Below are 19,259 nucleotides of genomic sequence, written 5' to 3'. Positions count from 1 at the left end.
TGATTAAAGCTTTGCAATACAGCTTAAAGTCCTGAATTGTGATGGCTCCAGCTTTGGTTTTCTTTTTCAACATTACTTTGGCTATTTGGGTTTTTTTCTGGTTCCACACAAATTTTAGGGTTGTTTGTTCTAGTTCTGTGAAGAATTCTGGTGTTATTTCGATAGGGATTGCATTGAATGTGTAAATGGTTATAATTAAGCTTATAATACTAAACTATGCAGAAATGAATGACCACCTAAATACTTTTGTTTCTATATGAATTTTTTTTCAGATTCCTAGAGATGGATATGCAAGTTTTCAGTGAATGCAAGTACGTCTTGAAAACATTTATTATAGCTTTCCTTCATATCTCTTACCCTGAACTGTATTCTGGACTGTGTTTGTGGGTTGATTGCGTGCATTTTTTTTTTAACCAGACTAAGTTGGGTAGTGGTTGGATGGATGGATGGCAAGGTTTATCATCTTCCTGCTTATAACCATCTCTAAAAGCAAGAGCCTAGAAGTGAACCTTCCACAGGGTTGGAAAGCACTGTCACCTGAATTGCTGACCAGATATAGATAAGCCTCCAAATTAGTCCCGGGTTTCAGAGCTTGTGTTAACATGAGCTGGAGGAAGGAACACACCATCTATTCAAAGTCTCACTTGTGTTCCTGGAGACCCAGTGCCGTTTTTCCAACAGTTGGGGTGTCTCCTTTCTCATTCTGAGAAAACCCCTAAACCATGTTTCATGTAGATTTGTTTGGTGATTGATAGTTTTAAACTCTGGATATAATTGAACTGAAAATCTAGCTCACTGCTTACCTACCTTTTCATCTTGGTTTTAAAAAAATTTTTTTAACATTTATTTATTTTTGAGACAGAGAGAGAGCATGAACAGGGGAGGGTCAGAGAGAGGGAGACACAGAATCTGAAACAGCCTCCAGGCTCTGAGCTGTCAGCACAGAGCCCAACGCGGGGCTTGAACTCACGGACCGCGAGATCATGACCTGAGCCGAAGTCGGACGCTTAACCGACTGAGCCAAAGTCGGACGCTTAACCGACTGAGCCACCCAGGCACCCCTCATCTTGGTTTTAAATCATTGTCACACATCTCCATTCTCAACATCAAGGTTGGAATTGGAAAAAATGCTTGGTTTCTGCTTTTTTCATGGTATCCTTAAACTTTTTGACGTCCATAATTTCAATAGGATTTATCTTATACCCTCTACACACAACCACCAATGAAGGTTTGTATTGATTAGTATGCAAATGAAGGGACTACACAGCCAAGCTACGACTGTTAATTTACATTAATCTGAAGGGTGATGTCAGAATATAGAGGGCGTTGGAGACTCAGATGTCCTACTTCTTCGTGGTGCTTCATCTGTTTTATATGTTTCTGGATTTTATTTGCTAATAGTGACTTAAGGATTTTCATGTGAAATCCCACATGGGATATTTGTCTCTAGTTTTCTTGTGATATTTTTGTCTTGCTTTGGTCAAAGGGTAATAGTGGTCTCAGTGAATGAGTGGGAAAGTTATTTTCCCCCGGTTTTCTGAAAAAAAAATTGTGTAAAATTGGTTCTTCTATAATCCTTTTAATTTGGGTTGTTGTTGATGTCGCGTCTTTCATCCCTGTTTTGGTGTTCTATGTCACCTTTCTTTTTTTCTTTGCTTAGCTATAGGTTTACCAATTTTGTTGATTATTTTTCCCAAAAAACTTTTGGTTTCTTTGATTTTCTTATTGCTTTTCTGTTTCCTAATCCATTGATTTCTTTCCCCTCTGATCTTTGTTTCCTTCCTACTGCTTGCTGTAGATTTAATTCATTCTTTGTCTACTGTTAAAGTGGAAACTTAGATTATTGATGTGAAACCTTACTTTTCTAATATAGATATTTCAACTTCTGAATTTCCCTCTAAGCACTGCTTAAGCTGTACCTCATAAATTTTGATATGTTGTGTTTTTGTTTTCATTTAGTCAAAATATTTTCTAATTTCTTCTTTTTTGAAACTATGGGTTATTTAGGAATGTGCCACTTTGTTTCCACGCATTGGGTATTTTCTGAATTTATTTGTTTATTTTTAATTTATTTGTTGGAGAATAAACTCTGAATGATTTGAGTTCTTTCAAAGTTTTTGAGACTTCTTTTATGGGCTAGCATATGGTCTTTGCTAGAGAACCTTTCTTTCACATTCATCTGAAAAGAATACATATTCTCTCATTTGGTGGAGTGTTAAAAAATGTCAAGTCAAGTTGGTGACAGTGTTACTCAAGTCTGCTATAGCCTTGCTGATTTTCTGCTTGCTTGTTCTGTTAGTTACTGAGAGTAGAACATTTGTAATTTCTAACTATAATTGTTAAATTGTCTGTTTTTTCTTTTCAATTCTGTCAGTTTTTACTTCATGTATTTTGGGGCTGTTTTTAACCATATATACCTTTATATTTGGTTTGTCTTTCTGGTGTATTGACCTTTTATTATTATAAAATGTCTCTCTTTGTCTCTAATGATATTTCTTGTCTTAAATTCCATTTTGTCTGGTATTAATACAGCCTTTTCAGTTCTCTTAAAACTGCTTATGTGGCGTATATTTTTTTGTCCTTTTCCTTTTAACCTATTTGTGTCTTTCAATTTGAAGTGGATCTTTGGTAGTCTGCATGTTGTTAGATCTTGCTCCCCCCCCCCCCCCCCCCACACACACACACACATAGTCAGATAAGCTTTGCTTTTGGATTGGAGTATTTCAGTCCATAAAATTTAATAAAATTATGGTTGGCTTTACATGTGCCATTTTGCTATTTGCTTTTCTCTATATCTTATGTCTTTTTTATTATTGGATTACTCCTGTACTCCTTATTTTGTATTAAACATGTTTATTAGGGCATGCGCCACTTTAATTACTCTTAAGTTTTACTATTTTTTAAGTCATTTTCTAAGTGGTTGTTGTAGGTATTACAATAGGCATCTTAACTTATTACAGACTACTTCAGATTAATATTGACTAACTTCTGGTACTTTGTTCCAGCATAGTTGTATTTCCTTACCCTTCTTTTGTGCTATTAATTGTCATATATATTACATTCATATTTTATTTCATATATATATATATACACACACACACATATACATATATTTATATCCACACAATATAATTATAATTATTGCTTTATACAATGTTTCCTAAAGAATTCAAGAGAAGAAAAGAGGCTATATATATATATATATATATATATATGTATACACACACATATAAAAGAATATGTATGTTTAATATTTATTGTTTCTGCTGCTGTTCATTTTTTCCCATGGATTCAGGTTACCAAGTCTGTCGTCATCTCCTTTCATCTAAAGGACTTTTTTTTTAGTGTTTCACATAAGTATGCCAACAACAAATTCTCTCAGCCAGTCTTTATTTTGGAAAATACTTCAAATTAATTTTTGAAGGATAGAGTTTGATGGATTTAGAATTTTTGGTTGCCACCAGCACTCCTCACGTCCACCCCACACTTTAAATAGTACTTTTCCCTGCCTTGGGGCCACCATTGTTTTCCTGTTTGTGATGAGTTGTTTTTCTCCTGCTGCTTTTAAAATTTTCTCTTTGGCTGTCAATGGTTTGAGCACTGTATGTCTAGGTGTGCATTTGTTCTATTGAAACTACTTGGGGTCTGTTGAGATTCAGGGATTTGTATATTAATATTTTTATCAAATTAGGGTTTTTTTAAATCATTGTTCTTTTATTATTTTCTCTGCCCCTTTCTGGGGTCCTTAGGTATATTGATACCCTTGGTGCTGTGCCACAGGTCTTGGAGGCTCTGTCCATATTTCTTCAATTGTTATTATCTTGTGTTTTAAATTGGATAAAAAATTCCTGTCTAGGAATTTTCAGTTACTGTTTTTGACTCTAGAATTCTCATAGATTCTTTTTTTTTTTTTATTTAGATATGAAATTTATTGTCAAATTGGTTTCCATACAACACCCAGTGCTCATCCCAAAAGGTGCCCTCCTCAATACCCATCACCCACCCTCTCCTCCCTCCCACCCCCCATCAACCCTTAGTTTGTTCTCAGTTCTCAACAGTCTCTTATGCTTTGGCTCTCTCCCACTCTAACCTCTTTTTTTTTTTTTCCTTCCCCTCCCCCATGGGTTCCTGTTAAGTTTCTCAGGATCCACTTAAGAGTGAAACCATATGGTATCTGTCTTTCTCTGTATGGCTTATTTCACTTAGCATCACACTCTCCAGTTCCATCCACGTTGCTACAAAAGGCCATATTTCATTTTTTCTCATTGCCACGTAGTATTCCATTGTGTATATAAACCACAATTTCTTTATCCATTCATCAGTTGATGGACATTTAGGCTCTTTCCATAATTTGGCTATTGTTGAGAGTGCTGCTATCTCATAGATTCTTTTTAATAAGAGCTGGGTTTTTTTTTTTTTTTTGAGATTCTCTGTTGATTTACTGTCATATTTATTTCCTTTAATTTTTTTTTAACATTTTATTTATTTATTTATTTATTTGTTTATTTATTTGTTTATTTATTTATTTATTTTAATTTTTAACGTTTTTATTTATTTTTGGGACAGAGAGAGACAGAGCATGAACAGGGGAGGGGCAGAGAGAGAGGGAGACACAGAATCGGAAACAGGCTCCAGGCTCTGAGCCATCAGCCCAGAGCCTAACGCGGGGCTCGAACTCACGGACCGCGAGATCGTGACCTGGCTGAAGTCGGGCGCTTAACCGACGGCGCCACCGAGGCGCCCCACATTTTATTTATTTTTGATAGAGAGACAGAGCACAAGTGGGGAAGGGGCAGAGAGAGAGGGAGACACAGAATCCGCAGCAGGCTCCAGGATCTGAGTTGTCAGCACAGAGCCCCATACGGGGCTCGAACTTACAAAACCGCGAGATCATGACCTGAGCCAAAGTCGGACGCTTAACCGACTGAGCCTCCCAGGTGCCCCTGTCATATTTCCTTTTAAGTCTTTAATCATTGTTCCCTTTAAGTTTTTAAACAAATTTATAATAGTTGCTTTGTAGTCCTTTTTTCTTATTGTGGTATGGACATTTAACATGAGATCTATGAACAGTTATTTAAGTGCACAATACAGTATTGTTAACTATAAGCACAAGGTTCTACAGCAGATGTCTAGTACTTAATCATCTTGCATAACTAAAATTGTATACCCGTTGAACAGCAACTCCCCATTTCTTCCTCCTGTCAATGACCATTCTCTCTGTTTCTATGAGTTTGACTGTTTGAGATATCTCATCTGTGTAGAATCATGCAGTGTATGTTCTTCTGTGAGTTATAGTCTTTACTCATTAAATTCAACATCTGAACACAAACATAGTTTCTCTTGATGGTTTTTTTCTTGAATATGGGTCACACTTTATTTTTTTTTTATATGCTTCACACATTTGTTGAAAATTGGAGATATTATGTAACATAGTATAGCAACTCCAGATTTGACATTAGTTCCCCTGACGGTTGTTGCTGCTTTTGTTGTTATTGTTAATTTGTTTGCTTTGTAATTTGCCTGGACTTAATCTGAAAAATCTCTCTCCTGCCATGTGTCTGCTGATTTCTCTGCTCAGTTATTTTAGTTTGTAGTTTTAGTTTTTGAGCCTGGCTCTTTTAGAGGATGCCCCTACATATCTATAGTTGAGTGGTCATCCAATGGTTAGTCAGAGATTGTAGTCAAAAGCCTTAAGTCAGTAGATCTGTCCTCTCCTGATGTATCTGTAGGTGTATGAGGTATGCATTCCAAGTTCAGGCAAGTTTTTTTTGGTCTTCCCCCACTTTTACTCCCCCCTGAGCCTTCCCAGGTCTTGTGACATGTGTTCACCCTCTCTGTCAGCCCAGGGATATGTGGAGAGCTTAGGCCCTTTAAATCTTCCTTATATATGCATGCAGCCTCCTGCTCAGGCACAGATGTGCAGAGAGCATATTTAGCCCCTCATTTGCAGTCTTCTTGCTAATTTTTTCGTTAGTCTGCTGGATTCAAGTCTCACATGGGACCATAATCTCAGGCAAGCTGAACTATGCACCTTTTTTTTTTTTTTGTCCCTCTAACTTTCCTGTTTTTACTAACAATACCACTGGGTATGCACTTCTTGCCTTCCACTCCAGATCCGGTGAGCCCACCCTGGAAGAGGAACTGTTAGTTTTCACTGCCATCCCTGTCCTGTTAGCATTACCCACCTTATCAAGCTGGAAAGGAAAATGGAAATAGCCCCAGGTAAGAATGCCTCAGAGTCTCCTTTTCAAGTTGTTATTTCCCTTTTGTTTATTTCCAGAGCCCTGAAAAGGTGGTTTTTGACTATCTTTTTTTCTAGTGTTATAGTTGCTTTGTGGGGAGGAGAGGAACTGTTGGTATCTTACTCTCCCAGAAGTTCTCTTATTTTTATCTATTCTGCTAAGTTCTTTTCTATGTACTAATTTTTCCTTAATGTTATCTTGAAAATTTGTTATCTTGAAAAACTTTATAATCCATAGAAAATAAGCACCTGTATAGTCTTCATTTATATTTACCAATCGTTAGGTTTCTACATTTGCTCTATATTTATTTGTAAATATACACACATGCATATGTGTAATTTATGTTTTTTCTCTTAACTATGAAAGTTAGTTGCAGGCACCATGACTATTCATCATCAAATACTCAAGAATGCATCTCCTAAGAACAAAGACATTTTGCTACATAAATACAGTTGTCATATTTAAGAAATTGTATATTGATAAACATAAACACTATTTAAATTCAAACCGCTCCAATTGTCATAATGTGTGATAACATTTTTTTTTAGGTTTTTGTTGTTCACCTTCAAACCAAGGGCTCGCTGATTTTCTTCCATTATGAAAAATATTCAGCCATTAAATTTCATTCACTACATTTTTACAATGTGTAACAATTGCTTCTTTAATGTTTTAAGGGAATATAGCACTTACCAAAACAGATGAGTTTTATCCTCATAGCTCTCATATTGTAGTCGGGAGAGACAGTTAATATACATAATTTATGGAGTATGTTAGAGGCTGGTAAATGCTATGGAGAAAACTCAGGTCAGGTAAGGGAAAGGAGGAGTGATAGAGAGGTGGTCACGAGTTTAAATGGAATAGTGGGGGTAGATCACACTGACATGGTAACATTTGGGTGAAGAATTGAAGAAATTGAATATAGCTTCACCATTTCATATATTCTCTGCTTCAGGAAGTCTCATTAAACATAACCTCATTCTCTGTGTCTCTTAGTTGTTCTTTTGTATATTTTTATCTGTGTCTCTCATGGAATTCCTCAGGGTGGTCCGGTTTGCTAACTCTTTGTGTATTCCATTTATGGAGTTTTTAATTTCACGCCCAGAATTTCTGGTGTATGTACCTATACTTTTTGTGTAATTTCTGCTTATTTTGTTTAGAAATCTTTTCAGAGACAGTACATGTGTGAGCAGGGGAGGGGCGAGGACAAAGGAGAGAGATTGAGAATCCCAAACAGGCTCTATGCTCAGCACAGAGCCTGACGCGGCGCTCAATCCCATGATGCTGGGAATCATGACCTGGGCCGAAACCAAGAGCCGGAGGCTTAACCAACTGAACCACCCAGGCACCCCTTGTTTAGTAATTTTTAAAAAATAGATTCTATTTCTATTTTTAGGACTTAAAAATACTTAAGGTTACTTCTAGGGTAGTTATTGATGTCACTTGGGAGTGAGGTTCTATCCAAATTGTTAACTTTTATTACCTTTCATGGAATTCATTTCCCCATGTGTATGTAATTCTAGTTTGTGGTATAACACTGAAGATGACGTTTTTTTTCTTCCTTCTGAGTTCTCTCCATCCGCCCTGTCTAGATTTTTGTGGTTGCCTCTGCCTGGCCCCGTGTTTCCCCAGTTCAGGAGCAGGTGTCACATAGGTGGTTTCTGGTCCATTAGGGGTATCCTCAATGCAGTTACTGAGCCAGCAGGCAAGTTGGCCACAAGGCTATGTCTGTATCCTCCAGGCTCTCTAGGTACATAGTTTGTATATAAGTGGTGGCCTCAGGCAGTGATTGTTGTTTTCAGTCACCCTGGGCTAAGGGAGCTCTCCCTGGGTTACTAGTTTAAATAGTTAGCTTTACCTTTCTCCACTTTAGGTAGGACACTTGTAATCCTTGATACTCTGGAGAACTCCTGGCCACCTGTACTACTTTTGGATCCAGAACAGGTGAAACCTTACTTTTCAAGTCCTCAGAGATACATTGGTTTTTAATATCTTGTCTTTTGATTTTTTTCCATCGCTGCTGTATGTTGGCAGACGTTGAATACTCCCCACGTATTAATTTACAATGCCATCAATGACTGAAAATCTGCTTTGCTATAAATTCTGTGACCTTTGGCTATTTTCTTAGTGTCTCTGGGTCTCAGTGTCTGCTATTAAGATTCAGGCATGTCCAGGGGCGCCTGGGTGGCGCAGTCGGTTGGCGTCTGACTTCAGCCAGGTCATGATCTCGCGGTCCGTGAGTTCGAGCCCCGCGTCGGGCTCTGGGCTGATGGCTCAGAGCCTGGAGCCTGTTACCGATTCTGTGTCTCCCTCTCTCTCTGCCCCTTCCCCGTTCATGCTCTGTCTCTCTCTGTCCCAAAAATAAATAAACGTTGAAAAAAAAAATTAAAAAAAAAAAAAAAAAGATTCAGGCATGTCTCACGACTAGTTGATGATTTGGGTAAATTAGATCTAAGGGTGTATGAAGGGGAGTAGTGGGAAAAACAGCTGGAAAGGTAGATTGAGGCTAGATCATGGGTGGCCCTGAATGCCAAAGCAAAGAATGAGAAATTCGGTTCATTGAAAATGGAGAGTTACTGAAGGTTAGGTAGCATGATGTAGAGAGATTAGTGAGACCATGCTGCAGGAGGGCTTGGAGGAACAGAGGAAATAGGCAGGAAAGCCAGGAAGATGATATCTTGGTACAGATAGACAGGAGCCAGTGGTTGGAGTGAAGAGGTGACAAGATTGAGAAGAGCACGGCAGTAGGTTTAACAGGACCTGCTGCCTGATTGAATGCAAGATCAAGGGAAAGAGAAGCACCGAAAGGGGTTTTAGAACCTAGGTGATTGTGAAGATTATTGTTCCATCTACACGTATTGAGAAGTCAGGAAGAAACGAGGACACGGTGCTTTTTAGTGGTTGTGCCTTCCATTGAATACTGCAATGCCCAGCCCTTTGATGGGCACACATTAATGATGATAATTACTTTGCAGACACTAACTTCATGCTGAGTGTTGTGTCCAGCACTTCATTAGCTCATTTAATCCTCAGTACAGTCTTTTGAAGTAGGCTCCATATGGTCATTTTTTGGATCAATGAAATTTGAGGCTTAGAGGGGTTAAATGTTTTGCTCAAGTTTAACACAGTTGACATGTGGAAGAGCCAGAAGGGTCACACGCAGGACTTTTTTTTTTGTTTGTTTAATAAATTTCACTTAAAATAGTTACAGATTTATAAAAAAAAAAAAAAAGTTGCAAATATAGTATAGTCAGTCACCATATACCCCTCACTCAGATTCCTCTATTGTTAACATCTTCCATTTGCCCCACCTAAGGAACTGATTTCATCTAGGTCTTTTTACTTTTTTTTACTCGAGAGTCCAAACAGTCCTAATCCCTCTACTGTCTTTATTTCGCTTGGCTTATGGGTGAGCTGGAATTTATTGTAAAGGAGATTTCTTTCCTTTTCCCTCTCCTTCTCCTCCTTCCCTATGCTCCCAAGAAGGAAAATGAGTTCAGCAGGCTTCTCCACATGTGAAATCAGTTTAACTCGCCTTCTTCGTAGGATGTAGGGGGAAAAAAAAATAGCTTTTATTCTTTAATGGAGGTTTATGGAATAGGACATTATGTGGAAGTTATTTTGCAACCAGGAATTCACCAACACAACCGAAGAACCTATAATACAATAGGACCATTTTTTGTAATTTTAAAATTCAACCAGTAATGGTTCATCTAAAAAGAAAAAAGACATTTAGGAATTTCCTAGCAGTAAATATGCCATTCTAAAACTTCTTGATATTATTATAACAACATTTTTCCTCGAGGACCAGGACAGCAAATTAATTAGAAATCAAAATGGCAAATGTCATTAAAGAGAAATTTGATTTTTAAAAATAATATAAACGGAATGGCTTCTCCTATAAAGTTCGGCAATAATACAGAAACTTTGAGATCAAATTAAATTTTGTATTTAAAATGTCTGATGAATAAATTGAATAGAACCGACAAAAATGTGGTTTTTAAAATTATTTTTGTTTTGATTCAGGCATAGTCCTTGTTTGAAAGATTTTGTCTCCTCACAACAAAGTTGATTTCACAGTTTCATTAATCATGTTGTGTACATAATGTACTAGACCAAATTCTGCTTCCTGTATTTCCCCAATCCTATGAACTCCAGGAACAGTTCATTTTATAAGAACAGAGGGTGAACCCAGTTCATGCATGATCACAATGGCTCTATAGGTATTAATGGTTTCATTGATTGCCAGTTTTTCTGGATATTTTTGTACAATATGGTGCAATTTCACAATCTACCCTGCAAAGTCTCTAGCAAGACTTTGTTCATTAAACAGTTACTTTGGTTCTTGGATGCTCAACTATTCACATAATGATGCTTTCTGATATTCCCATGAGTTCCAATCTCTGTTGTAATTGGTTAAAAGTTTTTCCAGATTCTCACCTGTCAGTTTTCTTAAGGTTTAGGCTATGTGTAAACACAAGTAATATCATATGGTTTTTGGGTGTCTATAATGGGCCAATTATCATAGTACTCTGTACGTATACTTTTGTCCTCATCCTTCCAACAGCCTTTCAAAGTAGATGTTTTTATCTTCATTTTACAGATGAGAAAGAAACGAAGGGGCTTACGGAAGGACTCTCGCGCAGCTGAGCAAGTATCCAGAGTGGCGGTGGGATTACTTTAAGGTGGCTATGAACCCAGATGTTCACCAAGCATTGTCCATAAACCTAAACCATATATATCTCTAACACTGATGCTGCTTCTTTCCCTGAAAATATATGTAGATGCTGCTGTATCATTGATAAGAGGCCTGTGTACTAAAAGTGGTTAGGAGTTATTGCACTGTCCTAAAGAGATGCCTTTTTAAAACCAGATTAGGTCTGTGCTGCATAGCTCCAATCCAGTTAGTGCAAACCATGCTTTTCTCAGGTTAGAATAATGAGGAAGTGATTAGGATCAAAGATGGCTTGAATCTATTACATCACTTGCCAGGGAGCCTAGATTCCACATCCAAAAAATAGGGATATGTTGACTGTGTACACAACATTATCACCCACTTCTTTTTTCTTGGCAGAATGTGTCTGTTCCTTTCCCTCAAGACGCTGTCCCTACTGAAGAGCTAACTCATGTTTAGCATGAGCTAAGTACATTGGCCCCAATTCCTATTGCCAGGGATTGGTTTAGGATGGGCATATGACTCAGTTCTGGACAATATGATAAGAGAAGGGCTGGAGGGCTTTTGGAAAATATTCCTCCCTAAATGGTATCTCCTACATTGGAAAGAACTGATGTACAATGACAAATATGTAATGTCTAGATCAGTGATGAGAGCCACTTTCTAGATGTCCTACCTAATAAAAGCAATTTATCTTCTTCAAGTCATCTCCTGAATAAATATTGTATGAAGTTTATTTTCAAAGCCCTTTTCCTTGGAGCAAATCAAATTATTTCCATGTTTTTGCCCACTCCAAAACAAAAATGAGTAACAGAAGAAATGCTGAACATGCCCCAAATCAGAATATGTAAGGTTAACCTAAGAGGCTTCCTTAGAAGAAATGAAAAATTTTGTTGTTCTTGGAGGAAGTCTTCAAAGATTTTAGAGCCAAACACATATGGGTATGGGCAGTGTTGGGGGGCGGTGCGGGGGGGTGGGTAATGGAGTACGATGGCCAAGGAAGAATTCTTGAGATGTATAAACTCAGTAAGTTTATTTAAGTAGCGCAGGGACTGGACCCACAGGCAGAAAAGGCTGCATTTTTGCTGTGTGAAGCTGGTGGTTATATGTTTAGTGCTCAAGGGGGAGGGAACATGCAGGGAGTATCAGAACATAAATGTCTTCTTCTAATCTCTACTCATAAAACTACTTTTGCAAGATTTTTCTGGTGCTTATCACTTAGTTCAATATTAACTATTGGTGAGATGTACAGGCAGTCACGAGACCCTTTAAGAATATAGCAACCAGCACATATTTGACACTTATTGAAACTATGCAAGCTATAGGTCAGCCTTTGGAGCCAAAGGTGAACATTTTTCTGCTTCTGTCCCTCATCAGGCACCATAAGACTTAAAAAAAAGAAAAAAAAAAGAGGTTTGTCTGTAAGTCCCTCAGAATAATTAACAGGTTGCCTTTTCTGACAAAATCTATGGCCAGATAGAAACTTGCAAGTTGAAAAATTTGGAATCGTCTGACTTCCCACAGCTGCCCAAGACCTCGAGCAAATAGCTGCTCTCCTCCCTCCTTCCATTAGCCTTTTTAGAAAGGTTGGGTCACAGTCTCCCAGAAAAGGTACAAAGATAGGTGACAGGCCAAAACTCAATGCCGGACCTAGCTCTCAAGATGTCCCCTCTACTGGAGGCTCAATTCAGAACACTCAGCTGGCCGAGAAAGGAAAGACTTCTAGAAATGGCAGAGTGATTGACATTCTTCAGTGCTCATTTTCCAGCAAGGACGAATATTTTATTATATAATGAAGAAGTTATGTCTCCTGGCACCCAAAGAACTGATCTACAATGACAAATGTGCAACTTATTAAACAAATTCCACTGAGCCTGCAACACATACTAGTTGTTTTGTCAAGACACGTAGTTGCTTTACCACCAAGAGCCCTTTCCTCAATAGTTCCAGCTGGCAAATCTCACTCTCATTCGGATCTGTTACTTTGTAATCACACAAAGCTTCTCAGTGGGTTTTTAAAATGCAAAATAATTTGATGTACTCTCATTCCCTTTTGCTGCCGTGATTCTAGAAACCATAGCTAATTGTTGAAGCGCAAACCCATAATGTGAGTTTCTTTGGAGGAAAACAGAGAGCCCCTCCACAACGTCTGTCACATACTGCCTCCTCTGCACTGGTTGCAGCTTGCTTTAGATGCACATCCTATTCCAGATGGCCAACAGGCACATGAAAAGATGCTCAACGTCACTCCTCATCAGGGAAACACAAATCAAAACCACACTCAGATATCACCTCATGCCAGTCAGAGTGGCCAAAATGAACAAATCAGGAGACTATAGATGCTGGAGAGGATGTGGAGAAATGGGAACCCTCTTGCACTGTTGGTGGGAATGCAAATTGGTGCAGCCACTCTGGAAAACAGTGTGGAGGTTCCTCAAAAAATTAAAAATAGACCTACCCCATGACCCAGCAATAGCACTGCTAGGAATTTACCCAAGGGATACAGGAGTACTGATGCATAGGGGCACTTGTACCCCAATGTTTATAGCAGCACTCTCAACAATAGCCAAATTATGGAAAGAGCCTAAATGTCCATCAACTGATGAATGGATAAAGAAATTGTGGTTTATATACACAATGGAGTACTACGTGGCAATGAGAAAGAATGAAATATGGCCCTTTGTAGCAACATGGATGCAACTAGAGAGTGTTATGCTAAGTGAAATAAGCCATACAGAGAAAGACAGATACCATATGGTTTCACTCTTAGGTGGATCCTGAGAAACTTAACAGAAACCCACTCTCTTAGAGTGGAAGAGAGCCAAAGCATAAAAGACTCTTAAAAACTGAGAACAAACTGAGGGTTGATGGGGGGTGGGAGGGAGGAGAGGGTGGGTGATGGGTATTGAGGAGGGCACCTTTTGGGATGAGCACTGGGTGTTGTATGGAAACCAATTTGACAATAAACTTCATATATTGAAAAAAAAGTGCATATCCTAAACAGAGATGCCTGCTTTCCATTTAAATGGGTATGCACTCCCTTTGGTCTGCAGTGCTCACTTAAGCTCGTCCAGAAAACTTGGCTCTATATGTTATTAGAGTTTCTCCTTTTCCCATAAGGCACGTGAGATGGATGGTTGTGCCAATATTGAGCATAATCACCACAGCCATTAAATTAATTGGCATAAATGATGTGTTTGCTGAGGAGAAAAAGAATCTTAAGTGGAAATACCTCCATGGAGAGTATCACATCATTGGACTAATAGGTTAAGCTTTGGAGAAGCTTAGGAAAGAGATAAGGATAGCAGTGGCTGCCTACTCTATGTATTTTACTTATACTCAAAGACATGTTGCAGGTGTAGCAGATAGAATGATCAATATATCTGGTGAAAATTCCTGAGAGAGTTTATATTCTTGAATTTTTAATGTATACAAATAGTAAGTTAAACAGTACAAGAAGATGTACTGTGAAAAGCCTTCCCAGCTCTGATCCCCAGATCCTAGTTCTCTAACCTTAAAGCAGAATCTGTTATTCTGATCTGTGCACACAGGTGTATAAGTATATATAGCCCTTATTTCACGTAAGTGGTAGCATATATACCTGTTGTTCTATGCCTTACTTTTATATCAAAAAATTTAAAGCAAGTGTATGAACAAATTGTCATGCTTTTTTTACTAGTCAAAAACAGTGAAAACTGGATAAAAAAATGGGTTGTCACTTACAAGTATGGGGTGGTCCTTCACAGATAATTTATAACTGAAGTGTGAGGTGACCTTCTAGTGGGGACAGTCTTCCTTACCTGAAGAAGATGCAGACAACCTGGCAAAGAAGGACAAAGCTAAACATGGGTGTCCCTTGATATCTTTTCCTCCTTAGTGTCTCCTTCTGTCTCTTCCTCCAGATCTTTCCCTCTGTGCCTTCCCCAGATCACCCATCATGCCTCCCTACCCCTTTTCTTTCTCTCCCTTCTTCTGTAAATCACTCTCTCAGTTTCCTGAATACTGCTCTTCCTTGCCTTTGAGTTCTTCCTTCTTTAGTTGGAATGGAGGAGCTACCTGTGGTATTGAGGGTCATGAAAAGGACAGTAAGGGTCACAGCAGGCTGGGTCTGGAGAGGATGACACTGAGCTGGTGATGGTGTGGAGAAAGTAGCCCCGAGGCTGGAATCAAGACCACCTTCCATTGCCTTCTTTACCTGCTCAGCTGTAAGAAATAGTGTTATCAGTCAGGGCTCAATCAGAGAGACAGAATCAGTAGGAAGCACGGGTAGGTAGATTGGTAGGCAGATATTAAGGGATTTGTCACAAGGAATCTTCTTATGCAATTGTGGAAGCAGGATAAGCAAGTCCAGAATCTATACAGTAGGCAGTCAAGAAGGAAAGAACACAGGTGGGGCTGGAACTCCATGGGCACAGGCTAAAGCTATTGTCCACAGGCAGGGTCTCTGTTTCTTGTAAGGCTTTCCAACCTATTACCAGAATAACCTCCCTAGTTTACCTTTCTGATTAGAGACTTCACTTAAATTTGCAAAAGTCATAGCAGCACCTAGATTAGTGTTTGATAGAATGACTGGAAGGAGACATGTGAATGCAACAAAATTTGGCTATTTTCATTCTCCAATTCTTACACGAAAATATGTCTTAGAGCCCACCTTATCCAAAAACATACTAGAGAGGGAATTCTGGCTAATACAGTTTAACCCAAACAAATTGAAACTACAAAGTCATCACAAATAGTTAATATACTGGGTAGTTGCTGAGCAAATGCCCCAGTTCTTGCCAAGCCAGACTCATCTTGGAAGAACTCACAGCTAATTATTGCTTCACTGCTGCTTTTGTAGTGTCTTTAAGGAATGACACGAATGGAGGTAGAACATTCCACTATGCCTTTACTCTGCCTCAAGAGCTCCTCAACTCTTTGACATAGCTCAAGGATCACTTATTGAAGGGGAAGATAACTTCTGTTAAAAATATGTATTTTCTTTTCCATGCCGGAATTGGGATACAAGCCAAAGCAGAGATGTTACAGAAATAACTTCAGGTCTCCTTGTACTGGAAATCTTTGGTTTGCTCCCCCAGACCCCCCTTTCATCCTTCTCCACCTGTTCTACTTTGGGGCTCAGACAGGTTTGGGCAGGTTTGAACTGTATCAACAGTGCTTCCTTCCAAACTCTTTCTGGCTTCCAGTTGGGTTTGGCCAATGGGTGGCATTTGCAGGACACAGGGGAAAGGGAATGAAGTCCAAGTGAATTAAACCCTGGCTCCACTCCTTAGTTCACCCCGGGGCTGCTTGTATCTCTTAACTAAAGGGAATGCTCACCTCAAGGCAGCTTCTCTCCTCGTGCTTCTTAAATCATACATGGTGAAGGACCAGGTATGAGACAATTAGAATTTAAATTTGAATTTCAAATAAACAGTACTTTTTTAGTGTAAGTATGTCCCAAAGTTTGCTTGAGACTCACACTAAATATTTGTTTGTTGTTCATTGGAAATTCAAATTTAGCTGGGCTTCCTGTGTTCTAACTGGTAATCCTAGTCATTAATCTTTTCCCCCTGGCCAACACTCAAGTTAGAGCAATTAGAGTCTCTCTCTAGGATTTTATATATAGTAGTTGAAAGACAGAGATACTGTCTTTCTGGGATGATGTCAGTTTTAAGGTCCTTCATTAGCCAAATGAAAGAAACAGTATGCTATTAGGAGTAAATATAGGGACTCTGAGATAGGAAGTAAGGAAAGGAGACTTGATGATGTATATACTTAACCTAATTTGAGTTGGATTTCTGTCTCCTAACCAGAGTCCTACAACATATATTGTGACTTTGGAAAGTACATAAATAGCTCCAGGTCATAAGGAAGTCAATTCATCAGTCTAGGATTGGTCCACCTGACTCCACAATTAATGATCTTCCTACTTTATCATTCTGCAACCACTGGGAAATTAGATACAGAACTCAAAGAACAAGTGGATGACTGGTTTCTCCTAATACCTGCCCTCTGAGCTGATTCTCCACTGAAGCCCCACCAGGGCATCACCTTTCTTTTGCCTCTGTCTTTTCTTCCCTTCCCCTGAAACCGGCTTCCTGAGAATAAGAACCAGAGGCCCAGATCTCCTTTTAAAACTCTACTCTGAAAGAGAAGAACATGAACTAATACATTAAAATTGTATTTCTTCAAAGTAAAAGTGGTCTTCTTCTAAGTAAAAGTATTAAACCAGCAGGACAGGGGTCTCTAATCATCTGTACCCTCACCTACGGAATCTTTCCCTCAGCCTTCGTGGTGTAAAGAACTTGAAAAACAGACAAGATTCTGAGGTCTCTTTAAATCTTGAACTACCCAAAGGATGAGAACACTGGGGTTCCTTTGGCCTTTCAGTAAGAATTAGTTGTCAGAATGAAGCATCTCTTCTTAATTAAGGATTAGGGAATCCTTTTGGTCACTGTAACTCAGTTGTAAATAAAAAGAAAATTAGAAATGTAATGGGCATACTTGTTATAAGGAACTTCTTTTGTTTCATTAGCTGTGGCCTTAAAGAGCACAAGGACTCCCTAGCCACGGCTTGGACTTTATTCCACAGAGCAGAAGATTACTACGTGGAAATGGTGATTCCCTCACATCTTTGTATTTTAAAGCCATTAAGGGAGATTGATTGGAAACAATATGTATTAGGCAACAGTTGCAAATATAATTTATGCAGGATACCCAAGTTGAGTTGTGGTAAGCCCACGTCTAATGTTTTACTCCCCTCTAGTGGATTTTTTTTAATAGCACATGATACCCCGAGTTTGATATAGTATAGTAGGTTTTAGAGGAAAGAAGAATTTAAAAATGTGTTTAAAGCATGTTCAGGTTCTGTAGAATTTCTGTGCAGTTTTGTAGAATTTCAAATATTAAAAAAAGTTCTGTCAGTTTCCTCATTTTGCAGGTGAAGAAACTAAGATCCAGAAAGGGAAAATGACTCATCCAAGATCACACAACTGGTTTCTAATAGATCATTTCATCACTAATGGCAATATTGAATGTGTAACCTTTGGTTCCCATGGAAATAGAAAGCCTATACTTGTCCAGATGTTAGTCAAATGAGGAAAGACTTATGCCTTAGAGGAAATTGGAAATCAAATTCAATAAGTGTTTTATTGACAATGAGTACTCTAGGAGGGGCAGGACTTGCACTGGGAAAGGAAGGCTAAGGGTTAATAAGGATGCCTGCTGATGAAAATAGTGAACATGCAAGCTCTGGTTTGGCTTCCTCTTGGTGCTGCTGATAGGTGCAGTAACCTGCTCAAAGGTGTCTTTTGGCTTAGAGACTTGACTGTTTCGTAGTCTGCATTCTTGCTGTGTGTTCCCACTTCATTTTCCTAAAACATTCACTATCATTCTCCAAAGCATTTCTACTTCCCCTTGTTCTCCATATAAATTTAAAGTCACATTTTGTTTTGTATGAAAAGTTTTGATTTGTGATAATGTGCTAACATAATTTAAAAATCCTTTCCCAATTATTAAAGTAACTTGTTCAATGCGGACAATATAGGAAAGTATTAAAAAGAAAATAACAGTTTCCCATAATGGGTGTTCATTTCAGGAGTGTCTGATTAAGCACTTGCTACACTGGTCCTCTCACAGACAACCACTATAAACTCTGGGCAAAATAAATAAAAAAACAACCTGGAGGTAATGGAGGCTGAATAAAATTAAACAGATTATGGAGAGAAGTTGGCATTTGGAAGGAGAAAATGGCAGAGTATGAGTTTTTGTTATTTATAGCTTTTAGCCTCAAGGCAGACCACATTTGACTCTATGGAGCAATGGCTATAGAAATGGCTGTAGAAAACCCATAGTGTTTCTGGCCTGAAGAATTAAAACAGAATTTGAAGCAATGAAAGCCACTGGAAAGTGAGGGAAGGGCAGAATCCTGGCAATGAGAAAGCCAGAGTAGGGAACCAAAAATTCTGCATAAAAATCTGTTAAAATCTTTGCTGATTCCTAAACTCTGTATATGTGGGCCAGATTTTAAGTAGCTTAATTAAGGACAAAATAACTGAATTGAGATTTGGGCTAGCACCTAAGAGTTTACAGCTTAAGTCCAGCTAAGTTACTTACCTGTGAAAACAAAACAACAACATCAAACAAAAAGTAATACTCTTCAGAGAAATGTAACAGAATACAGTTTCCTCAGATAATGTTTACAACCAGGGTACATTCCAAAATTATTCAACATAATAGAAACAAAAAATTTATGATCTATTTTGGAGAAAGATGACAATAAACAAAGATAAAATCCAATATGATCCAGCTGTTGGAATTAGACAGTTTTATTTAAAAATTTTTTAATGTTTTTAAGAAAAAAA

The 19,259-nt window shown here is 38.4% G+C and overlaps 1 long non-coding RNA gene across 2 annotated transcripts; it reads left to right on the top strand.

Annotated features, from left to right (window-relative positions):
- The first annotated feature begins 160 nt into the window (after positions 1 to 160).
- On the top strand, positions 161 to 11,621 carry LOC147580214 (uncharacterized). 2 transcript variants are annotated; one of them, XR_015251904.1, is made up of 3 exons: positions 161 to 311; positions 6,114 to 6,222; positions 10,843 to 11,621. It is a non-coding gene; the product is annotated as an uncharacterized LOC147580214 (long non-coding RNA). The 2 variants fall into 2 exon arrangements; XR_015251903.1 differs by lacking the exon at positions 161 to 311 and having other exon boundaries at positions 4,883 to 6,222.
- The last annotated feature ends 7,638 nt before the right edge of the window (positions 11,622 to 19,259 follow it).

The sequence above is a fragment of the Puma concolor genome, chromosome B3 (genome assembly GCF_028749965.1).
Source record: "Puma concolor isolate L17-30 chromosome B3, mPumCon1.1.hap2, whole genome shotgun sequence".
Classification (NCBI taxonomy): Eukaryota; Metazoa; Chordata; class Mammalia; order Carnivora; family Felidae; genus Puma; species Puma concolor.
This window is presented reverse-complemented; position numbering and strand designations above follow the sequence as displayed.